An 18,987-nucleotide genomic window follows, 5' to 3' on the forward strand; every position below is an offset into this window, starting at 1 on the left:
AAAGTAGAGTCAAGCAGATACAGAGTTTAAAACAATGATTATAAGGATGCTCAAAGAACTCAGGAGAAAAATAAATGAACTCAGTGAGAAATTAAACCCAAAATAATAAGATTAAAGAAAGGACATAGAAATCATAAAAATGAACTAATCAGAAATAAAGAATATAGTATCTGAAATAAAGAATACACTAGCAGGAATCAATAGTAAGTGAAATAAAGCAGAGAATCAAATCAGCAATTTGGAAAGCAAGGTAGCAGGAAACACCCATTCAAAGTAGCAAAAAAAAAATTAAATGAGGATAGTTTAAGGGATGTCTTGGTGAACATGAAGCATAACAACATCCAGATCATAGGGGTATCCAAAAGGGAAACAGAAAGAAAGGAATAGAGGACCTTTTTAAAGAAATAATGACAGAAAATTTCCCTAACTGGGTGGAGGCCAAGAGGAGAAAGAATAAAAGAAAGAAAGAAAGAAAGAAAGAAAGAAAGAAAGAAAGAAAGAAAGAAAGAAAGAAAGCCACAATTCCAGAAGCTCACCACACCCCAAGAATATGAATCCAAAGAAGCCCACATCAAGATACATCATAATTAAAATGGCAAACATTAAAGACAAAGAGAGAATCTTAGACATCAGTGGAAAGACAAGTACTTACCTACAATAGAGCTCCCCTAAAACTGTCAGCTGATTTCTCAACAGAAACATTACAGGCAGAAGAGATTGCAGGAAATATTTGAAGTGATGAAAAGCAAGGAACTACAATCAAGACTACTTTACCTAGCAAAGCAATCATTTAAAATTGAAGAAGTAAAGAGATCTCCAGAAAACAAATAAATAAAGGACTTTTGGGGATTTGGGGGTTTTGTTTATTTTAATGGGGTGACATTGATAAATCAGGGTAGATATGTTCTGAGAAAACATCTCCAGGTTATTTTGACATTTGATTATGTTGCATACCCATCACCCAAAGTCAAATTTTCTTTCATCACCTTCTATCTGGTTTTCTTTGTGCCCCTCCCCTCCCCGACCCCCTCCCTCTTCTTCCTCCCTCCCCTGTTCAGTAACCATCACAGTCTTGTCCATGTTTCTGAGTCTCATTTTTATGTCCCATCAAAGTATGGAATCATATAATTCTTAGTTCTTTCTGATTTACTTATTTCACTCAGTATAATATTATCAAGGTCCATCCATGTTGTTGTAAATGATCCAATGTCATCATTTCTTATGGCTGAATAGTATGCCATAGGAGTTCATCACCACAAAACTAGTATTACAAGAAATGTTTAAGGGGCTTCATTTTTTAATTAATTAATTAATTAACTTATTTATTTATTTTAGGTGAGAGGAGGAGAGATACATGCACCCCAACAAGATTCCATCCAGCAGCCCCATCTGGGGCCAATGCTCAAATACTGAGCTATTTTTAGCACCTGAGTCTGATATGTAGACTAATGAATCTATCCTCAGCACCTGGGACCATACTCAAACCAATCAAGCCACTGGCTGCAATATGGAAATAGGGAGAGAAGAGGGAGAGGGAAAAGGGAAAGCAGATAGTCACTTCTCCCATGTGCCCTGTCTGAGAATTGAACCTGGAACATCCATATGTGGGGCTGACAGTCCATCCACTGCATCACTGGCCAGGGACAAAAAGATTCTTTATGATGAAGAAGGAAAATAAAAGGAACAATTTTAAAAAATAAAAAGGCAACTAATATGTACATATCAATAATTATTTTAAATCTAAATTGATTAAGTGTTCCAATCAAAAGAATATAAGATAGCTGAATAAATAAGAAAACAAGACCCATATATATGCTGTCTACAAGAGACCCATCTCACAATGAAAGAAACACATAGACTAAAAATAAAGGGGGTAAATATATTTCATGCATTTGGAAATGAAAAAATAAAAATAGTTGGGGTAGCAATAATTATATCAGACAAAATACACTTTAAAAGAAAGGCTATAATAAGAAACAAAGAAGGACACTACATATTGATAAAAAGATCAATTCAACAAGACAATATAACCCACATAAACATATATGAACTCAACGTAGACACACTTAAATGTATAAAGCAAATCTTGATGAACATAAAGGGAGAGATTGACAGTAAATACTGCCATCATAGGAGACTGAACACCACATTGACATTATCAGAGAGATCTTTCAGACAAAAATCAACAAAGAAAAAATGACCTTGAAGGACACACTGGACTAGATGGATTAAATGAATATTTTCAGAGCATTTTACCAAAAAACAGCAGCAGAGTATATATTCTTTTTGAGTACATATGAAACACTTTCTAAAAGATCATGTTAGGCCACAAAAGAAGTCTTAATAAATTGAAGAAGATTATTATTATATCAAGCATCTTCTCTGACCACAGTAGTAAGAAACTAGAAATCAATTGCAAGAAAAAAAAAACTTAAAAACTTACAAACATATGGAAGCTAAATAACATGTTACTAAACAATGAAGAGTTACAATGAGATCAAGAAAGAAATTTCAAAAATACCTTGAAACAAATGAAAATGAGAACACAGCAACCTGAAATTTATAGGACACAATGAAAACAAACTTATGAGGAAAGTTTATAGCAGTACAAGCCTACCTCAAGAAACAAGAAAAATCTGAAATGAACAATCTAAGTTCACTCTTAAAGGAATTTAAATAAAAACAACAAAGACCAAAATGAGTAGAAGGAAGAAACATAATGGAATAATAAGGATAAGAGTGGGAATAAATAAAATAAAGTCTAAAAAATGCAAAACAATGAAATTGCAATGTTGTTCTTTGAAAAGACAAACAAAATGGATAAACTTTTAACCAGGTCTATGAAGAAAGAGGACACAAATAAATAAAATTAAAAATAAAAAACAAAAATATAACGACTGACATCTCAAACTACAAAGTATTCTAGGAAAATATTGCAAACAATAATATGACAACAAATTGAACAAACTAAAAGCAATTCATAAGTCCCTAAAGACACATTGTTTTTAAAAGTGAATCAAGAAGAAACAGAAAATCTGAACAAATCAACTATCACTAGTAAAATTGAAGCAGTGATGAAAAATGTCTCCCCATAAACAAAAGCCCTGGACTGGATGCCTTCACAGATGAATTTTACCAAACATTCAAAAAAGAACTACCACTTATTCTTATCAAACTATTACAAAAAATTCAGGAGGAGGACAGCCTTTCAAGCTCATTTTATGAGGTCAGTATTATTCTGATTCTAAAACCAGATCAAGACACTACAAAAGAGCAAATTATAAGCCAATATCCCTGATGAACATAAATACAAAAATCCTTAACAAAATATTAGAAAGCCGAAAATTCTATAATATATTAAAAGGATCAAATATTATGAACAAGGGAGAGTTATTCATGGGATGCAAGGTTGGTATAATATTGGCAAATGTGATAGACCATGTAAACAAAATGAAGGATAAAAATTATATCATCATATCAATAGATGCTGAAAAAGTATTTGATAAAATTCAGCACCCATTTATGATAAAAAAAAACCCTTCAGCAAAGTGAAAATAGAGGTAACATATTTCAACATAGTAAAGGCAACATAGTAAAGGCCATATATGACAAATCCACAGCTAACATCATACCCAATGGGCAAAACTACAAGTGTTTCCTTTAAGATCAGGAACAAGATAATAATGCCCACTATCACTACTTTTATTCAACATAGTACTGGAAGTCTTATCCAAAACAATTAGAGAGAAAAAAAAAAAAAGAAATAGAAAGCATCCAAATTGGAAAGGAAGAACTAAAACTGTCATTATTTGCAGATGAAATGACACTATTTATAGAGAAACCTAAAGATTCTACACAAAAAAACTAGTAAAAGTAATAAATGACTTTAGTTAAGTAGTAGGTTACAAAATTAATATTCAGAAATAGGCTGCATTTTATACACTAATAATGAAGTCAGAAGTGGAAACTATGAAAACAATTCCATTTACAATTACATAAAAAAATAAAATACCTAGGAATAAATTTAACTAAGGAAGTAAAAGACCTATGTTCAGAAAATTTTAAGGCATTGAAGAAAAAAATTGAAGAAGAAATGGGAGCATCTACCATGCTTATGAATAGAGATAATTAACATCATTAAAATATCTATACTAACCCAAAACAATCTATAGATTCAATGCAATATCTTTCAAAATACCAGTAACATACTTTACAGAACTAGAACAAATAATTCATAAATTTTATATGAAACCACAAAATACCCTAAAAAGACACAGCAATCTTGAGAAAGTAGAACAAAGTTGATGATATCACACTACCCAATATCAAACTATAATACAAGGCTGTGGTAATCAAAACAGATGGTGCTGGCATATAAACAGATACATTGATCAATGGAACAGAATAGAGAGCCCAGAAATAAACTAACACTTATATAATCGATTGATATTTGACAAAGTAGGCAATAATGTACAATGGGGCAAAGATAGTCTATTCAATAATGGTATTGGAAAAACTGAACACATACTTGCAAACAAATCCAGACAATCTTACATTATATATAAGAATAAACTCAAAATGGATTAAAGACTTAAATGTACAACTTGAAGTCATAAAACTCCTAGAAGAAAACATAGGCAAAAAAATCTCTAATATTTCTCATAGCAATATTTTTTCTAATTATCTCTTCAGGCAAGAGAAACAAAAGAAAAAATAAACATGTGGGACTACATTAAAATAAATAGTTTTTGCACAGCAAAGAAAACCATCAATAAAACAAAAAGACATTCCACTGAATAGAAGGACATATTTACCAATGATACATCATATTAAGGGTTAATATCCAAAATTTATCAAGAATTCATACAACTCAGCACCAAATAAATGAATCAATTAAAAATGGGCAAAAGATCCTTATGTTTATTGTAACATTATTTACAATAACCATGATGTGAAAGCAATTGTAGTGCCCATTGCTAGACGAGTGGATACACTGTAGTACACATATATAATAGAATATTACTTGGCCATAAAAGGGAATATAATCTTACCATTTGTGACAGCACAGATGGACCTAGAGGTTATTATGCTAAATGAAAGTCATTCAGAAAAATATCAATACTATATCATTTCAGAACCTAACAAACAAAATAAATGAACAAACAAACTTGAAATAGACACATAGATACAGAGAGCAAACTGGTGGTTGCCAGAGGGGAGGGGTGTTGGGGGACTGGGTGAAAAATGTGAAGGGATTGAGAAGTACAAATTAGTAGTTATAAAATCATCATAGTATTAAAGTACAGTATAGGGAATACACTCAATAATATTGTAATAACTATGTATGGTGCCAGTTAGGTACTGGAAATATCTAAGAGAACACTTTGTAAAGGATATGATTATCTAGCCACTAAGTTGTAAACTTGGAACTGCTACAAATTATTAAATGTATTACAAATTATTAAATATATTACAAATTATTAAGTGTAATACAAATTATTAAATTATTAAATGTAAATTTAATTGAAAAAAATAAATTTATAAAATTGATAGTTGCGAGTCTGTTGTACTGAGGACTTGATTGTTGTGTAAATTGTAAGGAAGACACTTCTCTGCTTTGTGAGGAATACCTCAGACCCAGGGAATAATCCCAGAAGTCAGAGGAAAGTCAATGAGCCCTTTACTGTTTGTATGAGGCTGCTGCCAACTCCCTCAGGAATAAAGAAACTAGGACATGTGAGCACTGATGACAGGAAAGGGGGAGGCCTGTGGGATTGCAACCTATCCTACAAAAGAGAAAAATATATGAATATTGAGCAAAGTAATTTGATGCAATTTCCAGCAGCTCTTTGTGTGCTGTGATCAGCCAAGGCCAAATTTAATTATAATATTTTCCAAATTCTACAGGCATCTTGCTTCTCATTTCCATGAGTTCCCAAGCCTTTGTCTAACTTTCATTTGAATATTTTTGTGCACTAGAAAATTATATTTACTCTGGTAATGAGATATAATGTTATGGTTTTGAATAGTATTCACTGCTTAGTTTAGTGATTCTGTTTCATGATTTCAGAACAGAGAAAATGGCTTCATCATTCAGAATTATAAGCAATTATTCCCTATGGATACACCCATTACAGTGAACATTTGGAATAGACATGAATGCTATGAAAATCCACATGCTGCTGAACCTGTTAAGATTACTAAACAAACTCTGAAGCTGTCATTCCCCCTAAAGTGAATGGTCAATAAGCCTCAAGTCCAGTGACAGGCTGGTCCTCACCCTTGGAATGACTCATAATCCTTTTTGCTATTTTCATCTTCTTTAAATATAAAAATTGCTGATCAGTATTTACCAAGAAGAAACCTGTTCAAGTCTATGCTCTTCTCTATACCTGCCTTCAAGAGGAGGCCACCAAGTAATGATTGTACTGGACAGAATTTGCAATATACATTTACAACTAATCTAAGTTCACTTTCAAATACAGTAATACTATGTTACTTCACAGGTAGTGAGGGTACCATATAATGGGATATCACCAAGGAGGCTTCCCATCCTTATAACACTACTGTCATTCATTTTATGAACTCCTGTGCTATAATCACTCAATACATTGTTACAATGACAAGATTCAAATCATTTAACAACTGGCTCTCTGCCCTAATGACGGTTTTAAGGATAAAAAAAATAACATAATAAAACGTAGTTTATTATTTTTTGCATTAAATAAGAATAAAAGAGGTACATAAAACTAGATTATGTTATAAAAGAGTTTTAAAATATTAGTGAGAAAATATTAAATAATACCTAACAAAAAACAATAAAAATTTTCATATTGCTTCTTTTTTAAAAAAAATTTTAATGTATATTTTTTGAAGTGAAAGCGGGGAGGCAGAGATACAAACTCCCACATGGGCCCGACCAGGATCCATCTGGCAAGCCCACCAGGGGGCAATGCTCTGCCCATCTGGGATGCTACTTTGTTGCAACTGGAGCCATTCTAGTGCCTGAGGTGAAGGCCATGGAGCCATCCTCAGTGCCCGGGGCCAACTTTGCTCCAATGGATTCTTGGCTGCAGGAGGGGAAGAGAAAGATAGAGAGAAAGGAGAGGGGAAAAGGTGGATAAGCAGATAGGTGCTTTTCCAATGTGCCCTGACCAGGAATCAAACCTGGGACTTCCACACACCAGCTGACACTCTACCACTGAGCCAACCAGCCAGGGCCCTGTATTGCTTCTTGATTGGCATCCTTGCTTGCAATTTTTTTCACCTATGGACAGAATGAGCATTACTATGGGCATTTAGAATATGCTATTGCACAGATGAATGCTAAAAAAAGGAAGGAATATAAATTTGTGATTTCCACATTGGGCTGCTGCTCAAGCACCCATCTTCAAGAGAACCCTGATTACAAATGTCATTTTAACAACTGATTCAGCAAACTCACCCCCAAATTAGGTATTGCCGGTGGACTTGCATTTTCAAACCATTCCCTGTGACTCAGAGGTGGATTAAGGTCGGTTGAGGCCCTGGGTGCAGAAGAAAATATTGGACCCCTTAAAAAAAAAAGAGAGAGACTCTCAAAACTTTAATCTCAGCTGAGGGAAGATGGCAACAGAGTAGGTGGACATTTCAACTCCCACTTCCCAGAACCAAAGTGGATTACAACTTAACTTAGGAACAATCATCTTGAAAAACCAACTTTGGACTAAACTAAAAGGAATCTATAACCAAGCATCATCAAAGGAACCACACTGAGCTGGTAGGAAAGGTGGAGATGCAGATAGGGCTGCCCCTCCGCCAGGAGTGAGAGGCAGCCTGGAGGGTCTCTCATGGCAGGGTGGTTTACCCAGAGAATTGTGGGTCCGCAACCACAGGACTGGAACCCCATCCTGGAACCCCAGAAACTAGAGGAGGCAAACGGACAGTATGTAGCTGAAAGAAGAGCTAGGTTACCTTTTGTGGAGGGAAACAGAACTCTCAGACCCAGGCTTTGTCTTAAACAGACCATGCAGAAAATCTCATTCACAGCTACTTACCTGGGATTCTGGGAGCAGGGCGCACCGAGAGGACTGGAGTTGTGAGAGGAAAGTGTAGTCTCTGGGGCACAGAGAGAGACTGTGGAGGACAGCCACCCCTGTACTGGTTCACTCCCCAAACTTAAAGTAGAAATTCTTCCTGGGAGAACCAAGCCAGCAAAGGGCAGCAATTACTCCACCTACCAGAGGTTCTCCTGCTCCAGTCAGTGCAGAGAGACACTTAGAGGTAAGGTGTGCATCAGGGACACAGGTTTTGAGTGCTGAGGTTTGGGCTACATGGCCCCTCAACCTGCTGAGTACCCTCTGAAGGGCAGGAGGGCCTGGCTGTGGAGAGGCCATGATTCTTGGCCCACATGGTGGATGGGGACAGAGCTCAGTAAGGCAGCCTGCACAGCAGTGGTGGGGGCAGAGACTAGTGAGGGGTTCCATGCACTCATGGGGGATAAAGCCAGGTGGCCCACGCAATGACAGTGAGGGGTGGAGCCCAGAAAGGCAGCCTGTGTGACTGCAAGGGGCGGAGCCCAGGAAGACAAGAAGTCCTCCACACTTGCAAAGCAGCCCAAGCTGTAGCTCACGAGCCTGCACTGGTGCTCGAGTGACCAAGGAGACAGAGGCAGTGGGGTCCAGCGGAAAGACCACACTTCAGAAACAGAGAGGCCACGCACACTGACTAAGAGCAGATAAAAGCCAGCCTAGGAGCACAGCTGATATTTACAACGGCATCGGGGCCCAGCAGAGGCAGCCACAAATTCTGAATTGCATGTAGCTCCAGGATGGGTGCTAAGGGCCAGTCAAAAGCAGTGACCTTTACTGGTCTGTGCCAGGTTCCAGCCAGGGAGGTCCAGGGCTGGTACATCTAGCAGCCAGATACAGATAGCATCAGCTCAGGACTTAACAACCCTAGTTAGAGTGGTATCTTAAGGAAAGGCTCCTCACACCTGACCAAGCTAAGGTATAAAAAACGCTGTCACAAACAACAAAAACAGCAGTAGCATCAGAAAAGTAGCATAAAGCAGAATGCAAACAGCTGAAGCCAATCCAAGAAGATCTGGAAACAACATAACTGAAAGTTGGAGGCAGATAAAACCAACACTATACTCAGCTAACTAGACAAACAACACATTCGAACAAGCAGTCTATACAGAGACAAAATGGAAGACAGAGAAATGCAATTCAAATGAATCAACAAGAGAAATCCCAGAAAAATAACTGAATGAGATGGAACTAACCAAGATACCGGATGCAGAGCTTAGAATAATAATTGTTAGGATGCTTAAGAATCTTAGAGCAACAATAGATGGACAAAATGAGCACCTAAACAAAGAGATAGCAGGCATCAAAAAAGACATTGAAATCATAAAAAAGAATCAGACAGAAATGACAAGTACAATATCAGAAATAAAGACTACACCAGAAGGAAATTAAAGCAGGATGGATAAAGTAGAGGATCAAGTGATTTAAAGGACAAGATAAACAGAAGCATGGAAGCAGAACAGCAAAAAGAAAAGAGGATCAAAAAATCTGAAGAAACTTTAAGAGAGCTCTGTGACAACATGAAGAGGAAACAACATCCACATAATAGGGGTTCCTGAAATAGAAGAGAAAGAACAAGGGATAGAGAACCTGATTGAAAAGATCATAGCTGAAAAATTTCCTAAAATGATGCAGGAAAAAGTCACACAAGTTCAAAAAGCACAGAGAATCCCATTAAAGAGAAATCAAAAAGACCTACACCAAGACATATAATAATTAAAATACAATACCAAAGCTGAGAGATAAAGAATGAATACAAAAGCTATAAGAGAAAAGTGGTCAATCACCTACAAAGAAGCCCCCATAAGAATGACATATGACTTTTCAAAAATTCACTTGAGGCCAGAAGGGAATGGCAGGAAATATTCAAATAATGCAGAACAAGAGCCTACAACTAAGACTTCTTTATACAGCAAGGCAATCGTTTAAAATTGAAGGAGAAACAAAAAACTTCTCAAACAAAAAAAAAAAATTCAAGGAATTCATTACAATCAAACCAATGCTGCAAGAAATGTTAAGGGGTCTGTTGTAAACAGAACAAAGGGGGGAAAAATCTAGTAAAAGAGGAATGTAGATTTAAAGAATGAAATGGCAATAAATAACTACATATCAATAATAAGCTTAAATGTAAATGGATTAAGTGCTCCAGTCAAAAGACATAGGGTAGCTGCATGGATAAGAAAACAGGACCCATACATATATATGCTGTTTACAAGAAACCCACCTCAAAACAAAAAATACACATAGAATCAAAGTAAAGGGATGGAAAAAATATTTTATGAAAATAAAAATGAAAAGAAAAAACTGGGGGTAACAATTCTTATATCTGACAAAATAGACTTTAAAACAAAGTCTATATAAGGGATAAAGAAGGTCAATAAATAATGATAAAAGGAGCAATCTAACAGGAAGATATAACCATCTGAAATATGTATGCACCTAATATAGGAGCACCTAAATATAAAAGCAGATTTTGATGGACATAAAGGGAGAGATCAACAGCAATACTATAATAGTAGGGGATTTCAATACCCCATTAATATCACTGGATAGATCCTGCAGATAAAAAATTTACAAAGAAAGAGCAAACTTAAAGGACACACTAGATCAACAGGATTTAATTGATATCTTCAAAACCTTTCAACCTAAAGCAGCAGAATATACACTTTTTTCAAGTGCTCATGGTACATTCTCTAGGATAGACCACATGTTAGGACACAAAGTGAGTCTCAGTAAATTTAAAAAGATTGAAATCATATCATGCATATTCTCTGATCACAATGGCATAAAACTAGAAATCAACTACAATAAAAAACTAAAAACACTCAAACAGTTGGAAACTAGCATGATATTAAATAATGAATGAGTTAACAATGAGATCAAGGAAGAAATCAAAAATTTCCTTGAAACAAATGAAAATGAACATATAACAAACCCAAATTTATGGGACACAGCAAAAGCAGTCATTTTTAGGGAAGTTCATAGCATTACAGGCACACCTTAAGCAAGAAAAAGCTCAGATAAACAACTTAACCCTGCATCAAAAAGAACTAGAAAAAGAACAGCAAGCAATGCCCAAAGGAAGCAGAAGGAAGGGAATAATAAAGATCAGAGCAGAAATAAATGACATAGAGACTAAAAAAACAATACAGAAGATTAATGAAACCAAGAGCTGGTTCTTTGAAAAGGTAAACAAGATTGATGAACCTTTAATCACATTCACCAAGAAAAAGAGAGGACTCAAATATATAAAATTAGATGTGAGAATGGAGAAGTAACAACTGACACAGAAGAAATACAAAGGATTGTAAGAAAATACTATGAAGAACTGTATGCCAAAAAAATTAAACAACCTAGGTGAAATGGACAAATTCCTTGAAACATATAATCTTTCAAAAATCAATCTGGAAGAATCAGAAAACATAAAGAGACCAATTACAACAATGAGATCAAAACAGTTATGAAAAAACTCCCAACAAACAAAATCGCTGGACCAGATGCCTTCACAGGTGAATTCTACCAAATATTCAAAGAAAAAAGAACTATCCTTCTCAAGCTATTTCAAAAAATTCAAGAGGAGGAAAGCCTTACAAACTCCTTTTATGAGGCAAGCATAATTTTTATTCCAAAACCAGGTAAAGACAATAAAAAGAAGAAAAAAAAACTATTAGCCAATATCCCTGATCAATTTAGATGCTAAAATTCTCAACAACATATTACCAAACTGGATCCAGTAATACATGAAAAAAAATTATACATAATGATCAAGTGGGATTTATTCTTGGGGAGGCAAGGATGGTACCATATTTGCAAATCAATCAACATGATTCACCACATAAACAAAAAAGAGATAAAAATCACATGATAATATCAATAGATGTAGAAAAAAGCATTTGATAAAATCCAGCACCCACTTATGATCAAAACTCTCAGCAAAGTGGGAATACAGAGAACATACCTCAAGATGATAAAGGTCATCTATGACAAACCCACAGCCAACATCAACTCAATGGGCAAAATTAAAAGCAATCCCCTTAAGATCAGGAACAAGGCAGGGGTGCCCCCTTTCACCACTCTTATTCAACATAGTCCTGGAAGTCCTAGCCACAGCAATCAGACAACAAGAAGAAATAAAAGGCATTCAAGTTGGAAAAGGAGAAGTAAAACTATCGTTATTTGCAGATGATATGATATTGTATATAGAAAACCCTAAAGTCTCAGTCAAAAACTACTGGACCTGATAAATGAATTCAGCAAAGTGGCAGGATATGAAATTTATATTCAGAAATCAGAAGCATCTTTATATACCAACAATAAATTGTCTAAAAGAGAAATTAAAAAAACAACCCCCTTCACTATTGCAACAACAAAAAAATAAAGTACCTAGGAGTAAATTTAACCAAGGAGGTTAAAAACTTGTATTCGAAAAGTTATAAAACATTGAGAAAAGAAATCAAGGAAGATACAAACAAGTGGATGCATATACCGTGTTCATAGATAGGAAGAATAAAATTATTGAAATGTCTAGCCTGACATTTGGTGGCACAGTGGGTGAAGCATTGACGTGGAATGCTGAAGTTGCCGGTTCAAAACCCAGGCTTGCCTGGTCAAGGCACATGTGGGAGTTGATACTTTCTGATTCTCCCTCATCTCTCTCTGTCCTCTCTAAAATGACTAAATAAAATCTAAAAAAAAAAAAAAAGTCTATATTATCCAAAGCAATTTATAAATTTAATGCAATTCTTATTAAAATACCAATGACATACTTCAAAGGTATAGAACAAATATTCCAAAAATTTATATGGAACCAAAAAATAATATGAATAGCCTCAGCAAGCTTGAAAAAGAAGAATAAAGTAGGTGGTATCACACTTCCTGATGTCAAGTTATAGTACAAGGCCATTGTACTCACAACAGCTTGGTTCTGCCATAAGAACAGGCATATAGATCAATGGAACAGAACAGAGAATCCAGAAATAAACCCACCCCTTTATGGACAATTGATATTTGACAAAGGAGATAAGAGCATACAATGGAGTAAAGACAGTCTCTTTAACAAATGATGTTGGGAAAATTGGACAGCTATCTGCAAAAAAATGAAACTAGGCCAACAACTTATACCATTCACAAAAATAAACTCAAAATGGATAAAAGATGTAAATGGAAGTCATAAAACCATAAGCATATTAGAAGAAAACATAGGCAGTAAGTTCTCCGACATCTCTTGCAGCAATATTTTTGCTGATTTATCTCCATGGGTAAGTGAAATAAAGAACAAGATGAACAAATGGGACTATATCAAACTAAAAAGCTTTTGCACAGCTAAAGACAATATGAACAAGCCTGACCAGGCGGTGACGCAGTGGGTAGAGCATCGGACTAGGATGTGGAGGACCTAGGTTCGAGACCCTGAGGTTGCCAGCTAAAGCATGGGCTCATCTGCTTTAAGCAAAGCTCACCAACTTGGACCCAAGGTCACTGGCTTGAGCAAGGGGGGTTACTTGGTCTGCTGAAGGCCCATGGTCAAGGCACATATGAGAAAGCAATCAATGAACCACTAAGGCAGCAGTTCTCAACCTGTGGATCGTGACCCTGGCGGGGTCGCCTAAAGCCATCGGAAAATACATAATGCATATCAGGTATTTACATTCTGAATCATAACTGTAGCAAAATTACAGTTATGAAGTAGCCACAAAAATTATTTTTTGGTTTGGGGTCACTGCAGCATGAGGAACTGTATTGCGGGGTCACGGCATTAGAAAGGTTGAGAACCACTGCACTAAGGTGTTGCAACAAAAAACTGATGATTGATGCTTCTCATCTCTCTCTGTTCCTGTCTGTCTGTCCCTATCTATCCCTCTCTCTGACTCTCTCTCTGTCTCTGCAAAAAAAAAAAAAAAAAAAAAAAAGACAATATGAACAAAATATTAGGAGAACATATTCACCAATACATCTTATAACCAAAATTTATAAAGAACTTCTAAAACTCAACACCAGGAAGATAAACAACCTAATCAAAAAATGGGCAAAAGAGCCTGACCTGTGGTGGCACAGTGGATAAAGCGTTGACCTGGAATGCTGAGGTTGCCGGTTCAAAACCCTGGCTTGCCTGGTCAAGGCACATATGGGAGTTTATGCTTCCAGCTCCTCCCCCCTTCTCTCTTTCTGTCTCTCTCTCCTCTCTCTCCCTCTCTGTCTCTCTCTCCTCTCTAAAAAAAAATGAATAAATAAAATTAAAAAAAATTTAAAAAAATGGGCAAAAGAAATGAATAGACACTTCTCAAAGAGGACACACAGATGGCCAATAGGCATATGAAAAAATGCTCAATATCACTAGTCATTAGAGAAATGCAAATTAAAACCACAATGAGATATCACCTCACACCAGTCAGAATGGAGCTCTTTATCAAAACAACACATAATAAATGCTGGCGAGGATGTGGAGAAAAGGAAACCATTCTAAACTGCTGGTGGGAATGCAGACTGGTGCTGCCACTGTGGAAAACAGTATGGAGATTCCTCAAAAAATTAAAAATCAAATGCCTTTTGACCTAGCTTTCTCACTTTTAGGGATATATCCTAAGAACACCAAATCACTGATTCAAAAGAAAAAATGCACCCTTATGTTTATTGCAGCATTGTTTACAATAGCTAAGATCTGGAAGCAGCCCAAGTGTTCATAAATGGTCGAGTGAATTAAAAAGCAGTGGTACATATACACAATGGAATACTATGGGGCCATGAAAAAGAAGGAAATCTTATCTTTTGCAACAACATGGATGGACCTGGAAACTATTATGTTAAGTGAAATAAGCCAGGCAAAGAAAGAAAAATATCTTATGACCTCATTCATTTGAGGAAGCCAATGAACAATTTGAAATGAAGAACGGAATAGAGACAGAGGCAGGATCAAAGGGACCAGAGGGAAAGAGGACAGAGGGAAAGGGGATGAGAGGATGGGATCAGAGAAGGAAAAGAGATTGGTGAAATTATATAATATATGCATAACACAGCGTTATAGATGTTGAAAAGTACCGTTCCACCGGGTTTACATAGAAACACCAGTTCCAAATGAATTTTTAGGAGTTTTCTTAACAGTAGGAGATTTATTAATAAGCCTGCTGCATATTACAAACACAGGGTAAAGCTGACCCAAATTGTGCCGTCCCAATATAGCTCTGAGGCAGGTTATATACACTTGATCACATACAGGTTGGCAGGAAAAGGAGGAGGAGGGGAGCATGACATAATCATTAACATTTGTCAATAGAATTTATAAAAAAAATTCTTACATATTAAAATTTATAAGGTAACACAATAGCAAAAAATGTTGTTTTACATATTAAAAGACATTCCTAAATCTTTTGGTGTCCATCTGTCATCCCTTTGTTTTAGAGGTACATACATCAATCACATGATTTCAGGAGAAGGGGGGCTTACATGATGTCAGAGGATAATCGTTTGTGAATTGCCCATTAAGGAGAAAGAAAAGGGAAAAAGAAAAGGCTGCTTAATCTTTCCCCCCTTCCCCACACCTGGCTTGCTGTTTACCTCTTTCCTCACAGATGGGGAGTGGAGGGGATCCAAGTCTCCTTCCTACTTTCATTCAAAACCTAATACAAAACCTCTCCATTTACAATATAATGCTGTCGGCCATCCTGCCCTGGTGCAGATCACACACAAGTATAAAAATCATATTTACAAAATCTCTCTGAATGCTTGACCTAAATTTAAATGCCTTTTAAGCCTCTTAGTAAAAGAGGGTTTCTTATCTCAGTACATAGTATGTCCAGGAAACTCCCACATTCCTCTCCCTTCATTCTCTACAGAAAGAAGGGTCAAGAAACCTAACTCTTTCTCCTAAAATATTAATCTTTGCAATTCTTTGGTACCTTCCTACAGTTCCCACTGGTTTTATATCCTAAGTCAAATCTTTGACTTAATTTAACAAGGTGCATGAGGCTGTTGAGTAGGAATACCAGCCTATAACATGCAACAGATATTTAACAGATAGACGTGATGTTCTCATTAGTAGTAATATAGTCCACTGAAGAAACAAATGTTACCGATTAATTTCTTATAATCTGTAAAAACCTTCTGTAACTTACATAAAATTAACTGACTTTTATAATAACTTACTTTTTAGAAATATTTTTATACTTTTTATTACTTTTAGTGACAACCAAGCTGGCTGCTGGAGAACAGCAAGCTGCCAAAGGCATGCTGGGAGCAGGGGTGGCACTGCCAGAAGTCTTGGGTGCCCATGCGCCCACTGGTGCTTCTGCCATGGGGTGTGAGAGCCTGGACGCCGAAGTACTGGGCCAGCAGCTTCTATATCCAGAAGGGCATGAAGCATACCCAGAAGAATAGAACAATGCCCAGGATGAGGTGCAGCATTCTGGGGTTGGGCCGCCACCGCATCTGTGGGAAGGCAACCTGTGAGACCTACCTGTATTATTCTGTTATAAATTATAAGGCCAGTGGCCACCACCATTGTGGCCATGCAGGTTTACATTGGATTTGGGCAGATGGTATAGAACAGTGGAGCCAAAAAATGGTGGGCCATTTCATTTATTAAAGTCTCACACCGGCAGATGATCAAACACACAGGGAAGACAGCTTCCCCCTCATTCAGGGCTTGCAAAGCCCTGACACATTCTCTGGTTCCACAACTCGGAGAATCTTTTCCAATTCCTCCTGGAATTGAAGGTCCCAACCAGCCTCAGTGGAGCTCCCAAAGTCCCTCAGCTCTGGTTCCACATCTGCATTCCTTCATTTCCCTCTGCAAAAACTGGCTGGGCCTACAAAGACCCTTCCTCCAGCAAACATTAGAAAAACAATGGCCCATCCCAAGCAGGAATGCAATCTGCAATTTGCAATCAATTGCCCTTCTCTGAGGGCAAGCACATAAGTGGCTGCCCAGTGCCATTTTTTAACAATAAAAGTGAGCAAACTAAAAAAAATACAAATTTTACAAACTCATTTGCCTAACATGGATGTTGTACCAAATACCACAAACTGGGTGGCTTACAACAACAGAGATTAATTCTCACAGTTTTAGAGGCCAGAAGACTTAAATCAAGGTGTGGGCAGGACCATGCTCCCTCCGATGGCTCTTGAGGAGAACCCTCCCTTGCCTCCACAAGCTTCTCGCGTTTGTCAGCAATCCTTGTGTTCTTGACTGTGGCTGCATTGCACCAGTCACTTGGCTGCCTTCTCCCTTTGTCTTCACATTGTCTTCTGTGTATGTAACTGTCTGTGTCCAAATTTCCCCTTTTCATATAGACACCAGTAACATCAGATGGGCCCACCCTAAGGATCTCATTTTCTCTCTAAAGACCTTCTTTCCAAATAAATGAGGTACTGAAGATGAGGTGTATGGCCAGTAGCTGTGGCCACCATCACAGCTGCCTGGCCCATGCAGGTTCACATTAGATTCGGACAGATGGTAATGAAACAATGGAGCCAAGAATAGTGAGCCACTAGCTTTAATTCTAGCTTGCACCTGGCGGGCAAGTAAAAACGCACACTGGGCTCCAAAACCCACTCATTCAGTGCTCACAAAGCTACTGACTTATCTGAGTTTCCTAGAATCAAAGGTTTCTAGCTCACTAGCCTTATTCATCTCTTTCCCATCTCCTTCTCTCTACACAAACTGGCTTCTCCCTCAGCACTCCACCATCTTGGCTGCTTCTCCTGGCCTCCTCCACATGGCTTTTCTCTGCTCTCTCCTCTAATGCTAATCTCAGGAACCTAGAGAGCAAGCTCCCGGTCTGCCCCACTTTATAGTGTAGAAATCAAAATCTAATATACAAATAAGGAAGTCTCTGATACAAAGTCACTTATCTGAGGCATAATGGGATTCCTCATGATAGTGAACCAACCACATCATGCAACAGTCAAGGGTGTAGGGAAAAGCTTAGTCTTAAAACTAAGCCTTAGGCTATAACTACCCAGCCTGTCCCCCACACACAATACAAACTATAAGCGAGCAAACATATATATCATATCTAAAAACTTATTTGACAAACATGAAGATTTTAACATACTTTTGAGGAGACAAAATTCAGCCCACAATACTATCCTTTCTAGGATTACATGCTCCAGAAATGTCCCTGGAGAGAAACGTAGTGCTGTTTCATTTCAGCCACTTAATGACCTTGGAGGTGTGGTTCTTCTGCAGTGTTGAGAGAAAGGAATTTCAAAGGACCTGAATAAGGAGAAGCTTAGGCATTTGCAGTAAGATTTATTCGGGTTTGAAGTGGAAGGTTTCTTGCAGGTGTTCCATGTCTCATTTCCCTCTGTTTTGCCAAGGGAAAGGTCCAGCCTTATCTTCATGAAGCCCAGTTTAAAGGCCAAAGTCCAGATACTCTGCACCATGGTTTAGCCCATGTAAAGCCAGTAGCCAAGCTCACCATCACAGCAGCCTGGCCCATGCAGGTTCTCATTGGATTTGGACAGTCGGTAAAGAAACAACAAAGCCAAAAACTGGTGGGCCATCATTTTTAATCCTAGCTAGCATCCGGCGGGCAAGTGAAAACACACACTGGACTCCAAAACCCACTCATTCAGTGCTCACAAAGCTACTGACTTATCCGAGTTTCCTAGAATCAAAGGTTTCTAGCTCACCAGACTTATTCACCTCTGTTCCCCATTTCCTTCCTTCTCCCTGCACAAACTCTGCACAAACTGGCTTCTCACTCAACACTCTGCCATCTTGGCTACTTCTCCTGGCCTCCTCCATGTGGTCTCTCCTCCTTCTTTCTCTGCTCTCCTCTCTGATCTCTCCTCTAATGAGAATCTCAGGAACCAAGAGCAAGCTCCTGGTCTGCCTTACTTTATAGTGTAGAAATCAAAACCTTTAATCCAATATACAAAATAGGGAAGTTTCTAATACAAAGTCACTTCTCTGAGGCAT

This window comes from Saccopteryx bilineata, chromosome 6 (assembly GCF_036850765.1).
Source record: "Saccopteryx bilineata isolate mSacBil1 chromosome 6, mSacBil1_pri_phased_curated, whole genome shotgun sequence".
Classification (NCBI taxonomy): Eukaryota; Metazoa; Chordata; class Mammalia; order Chiroptera; family Emballonuridae; genus Saccopteryx; species Saccopteryx bilineata.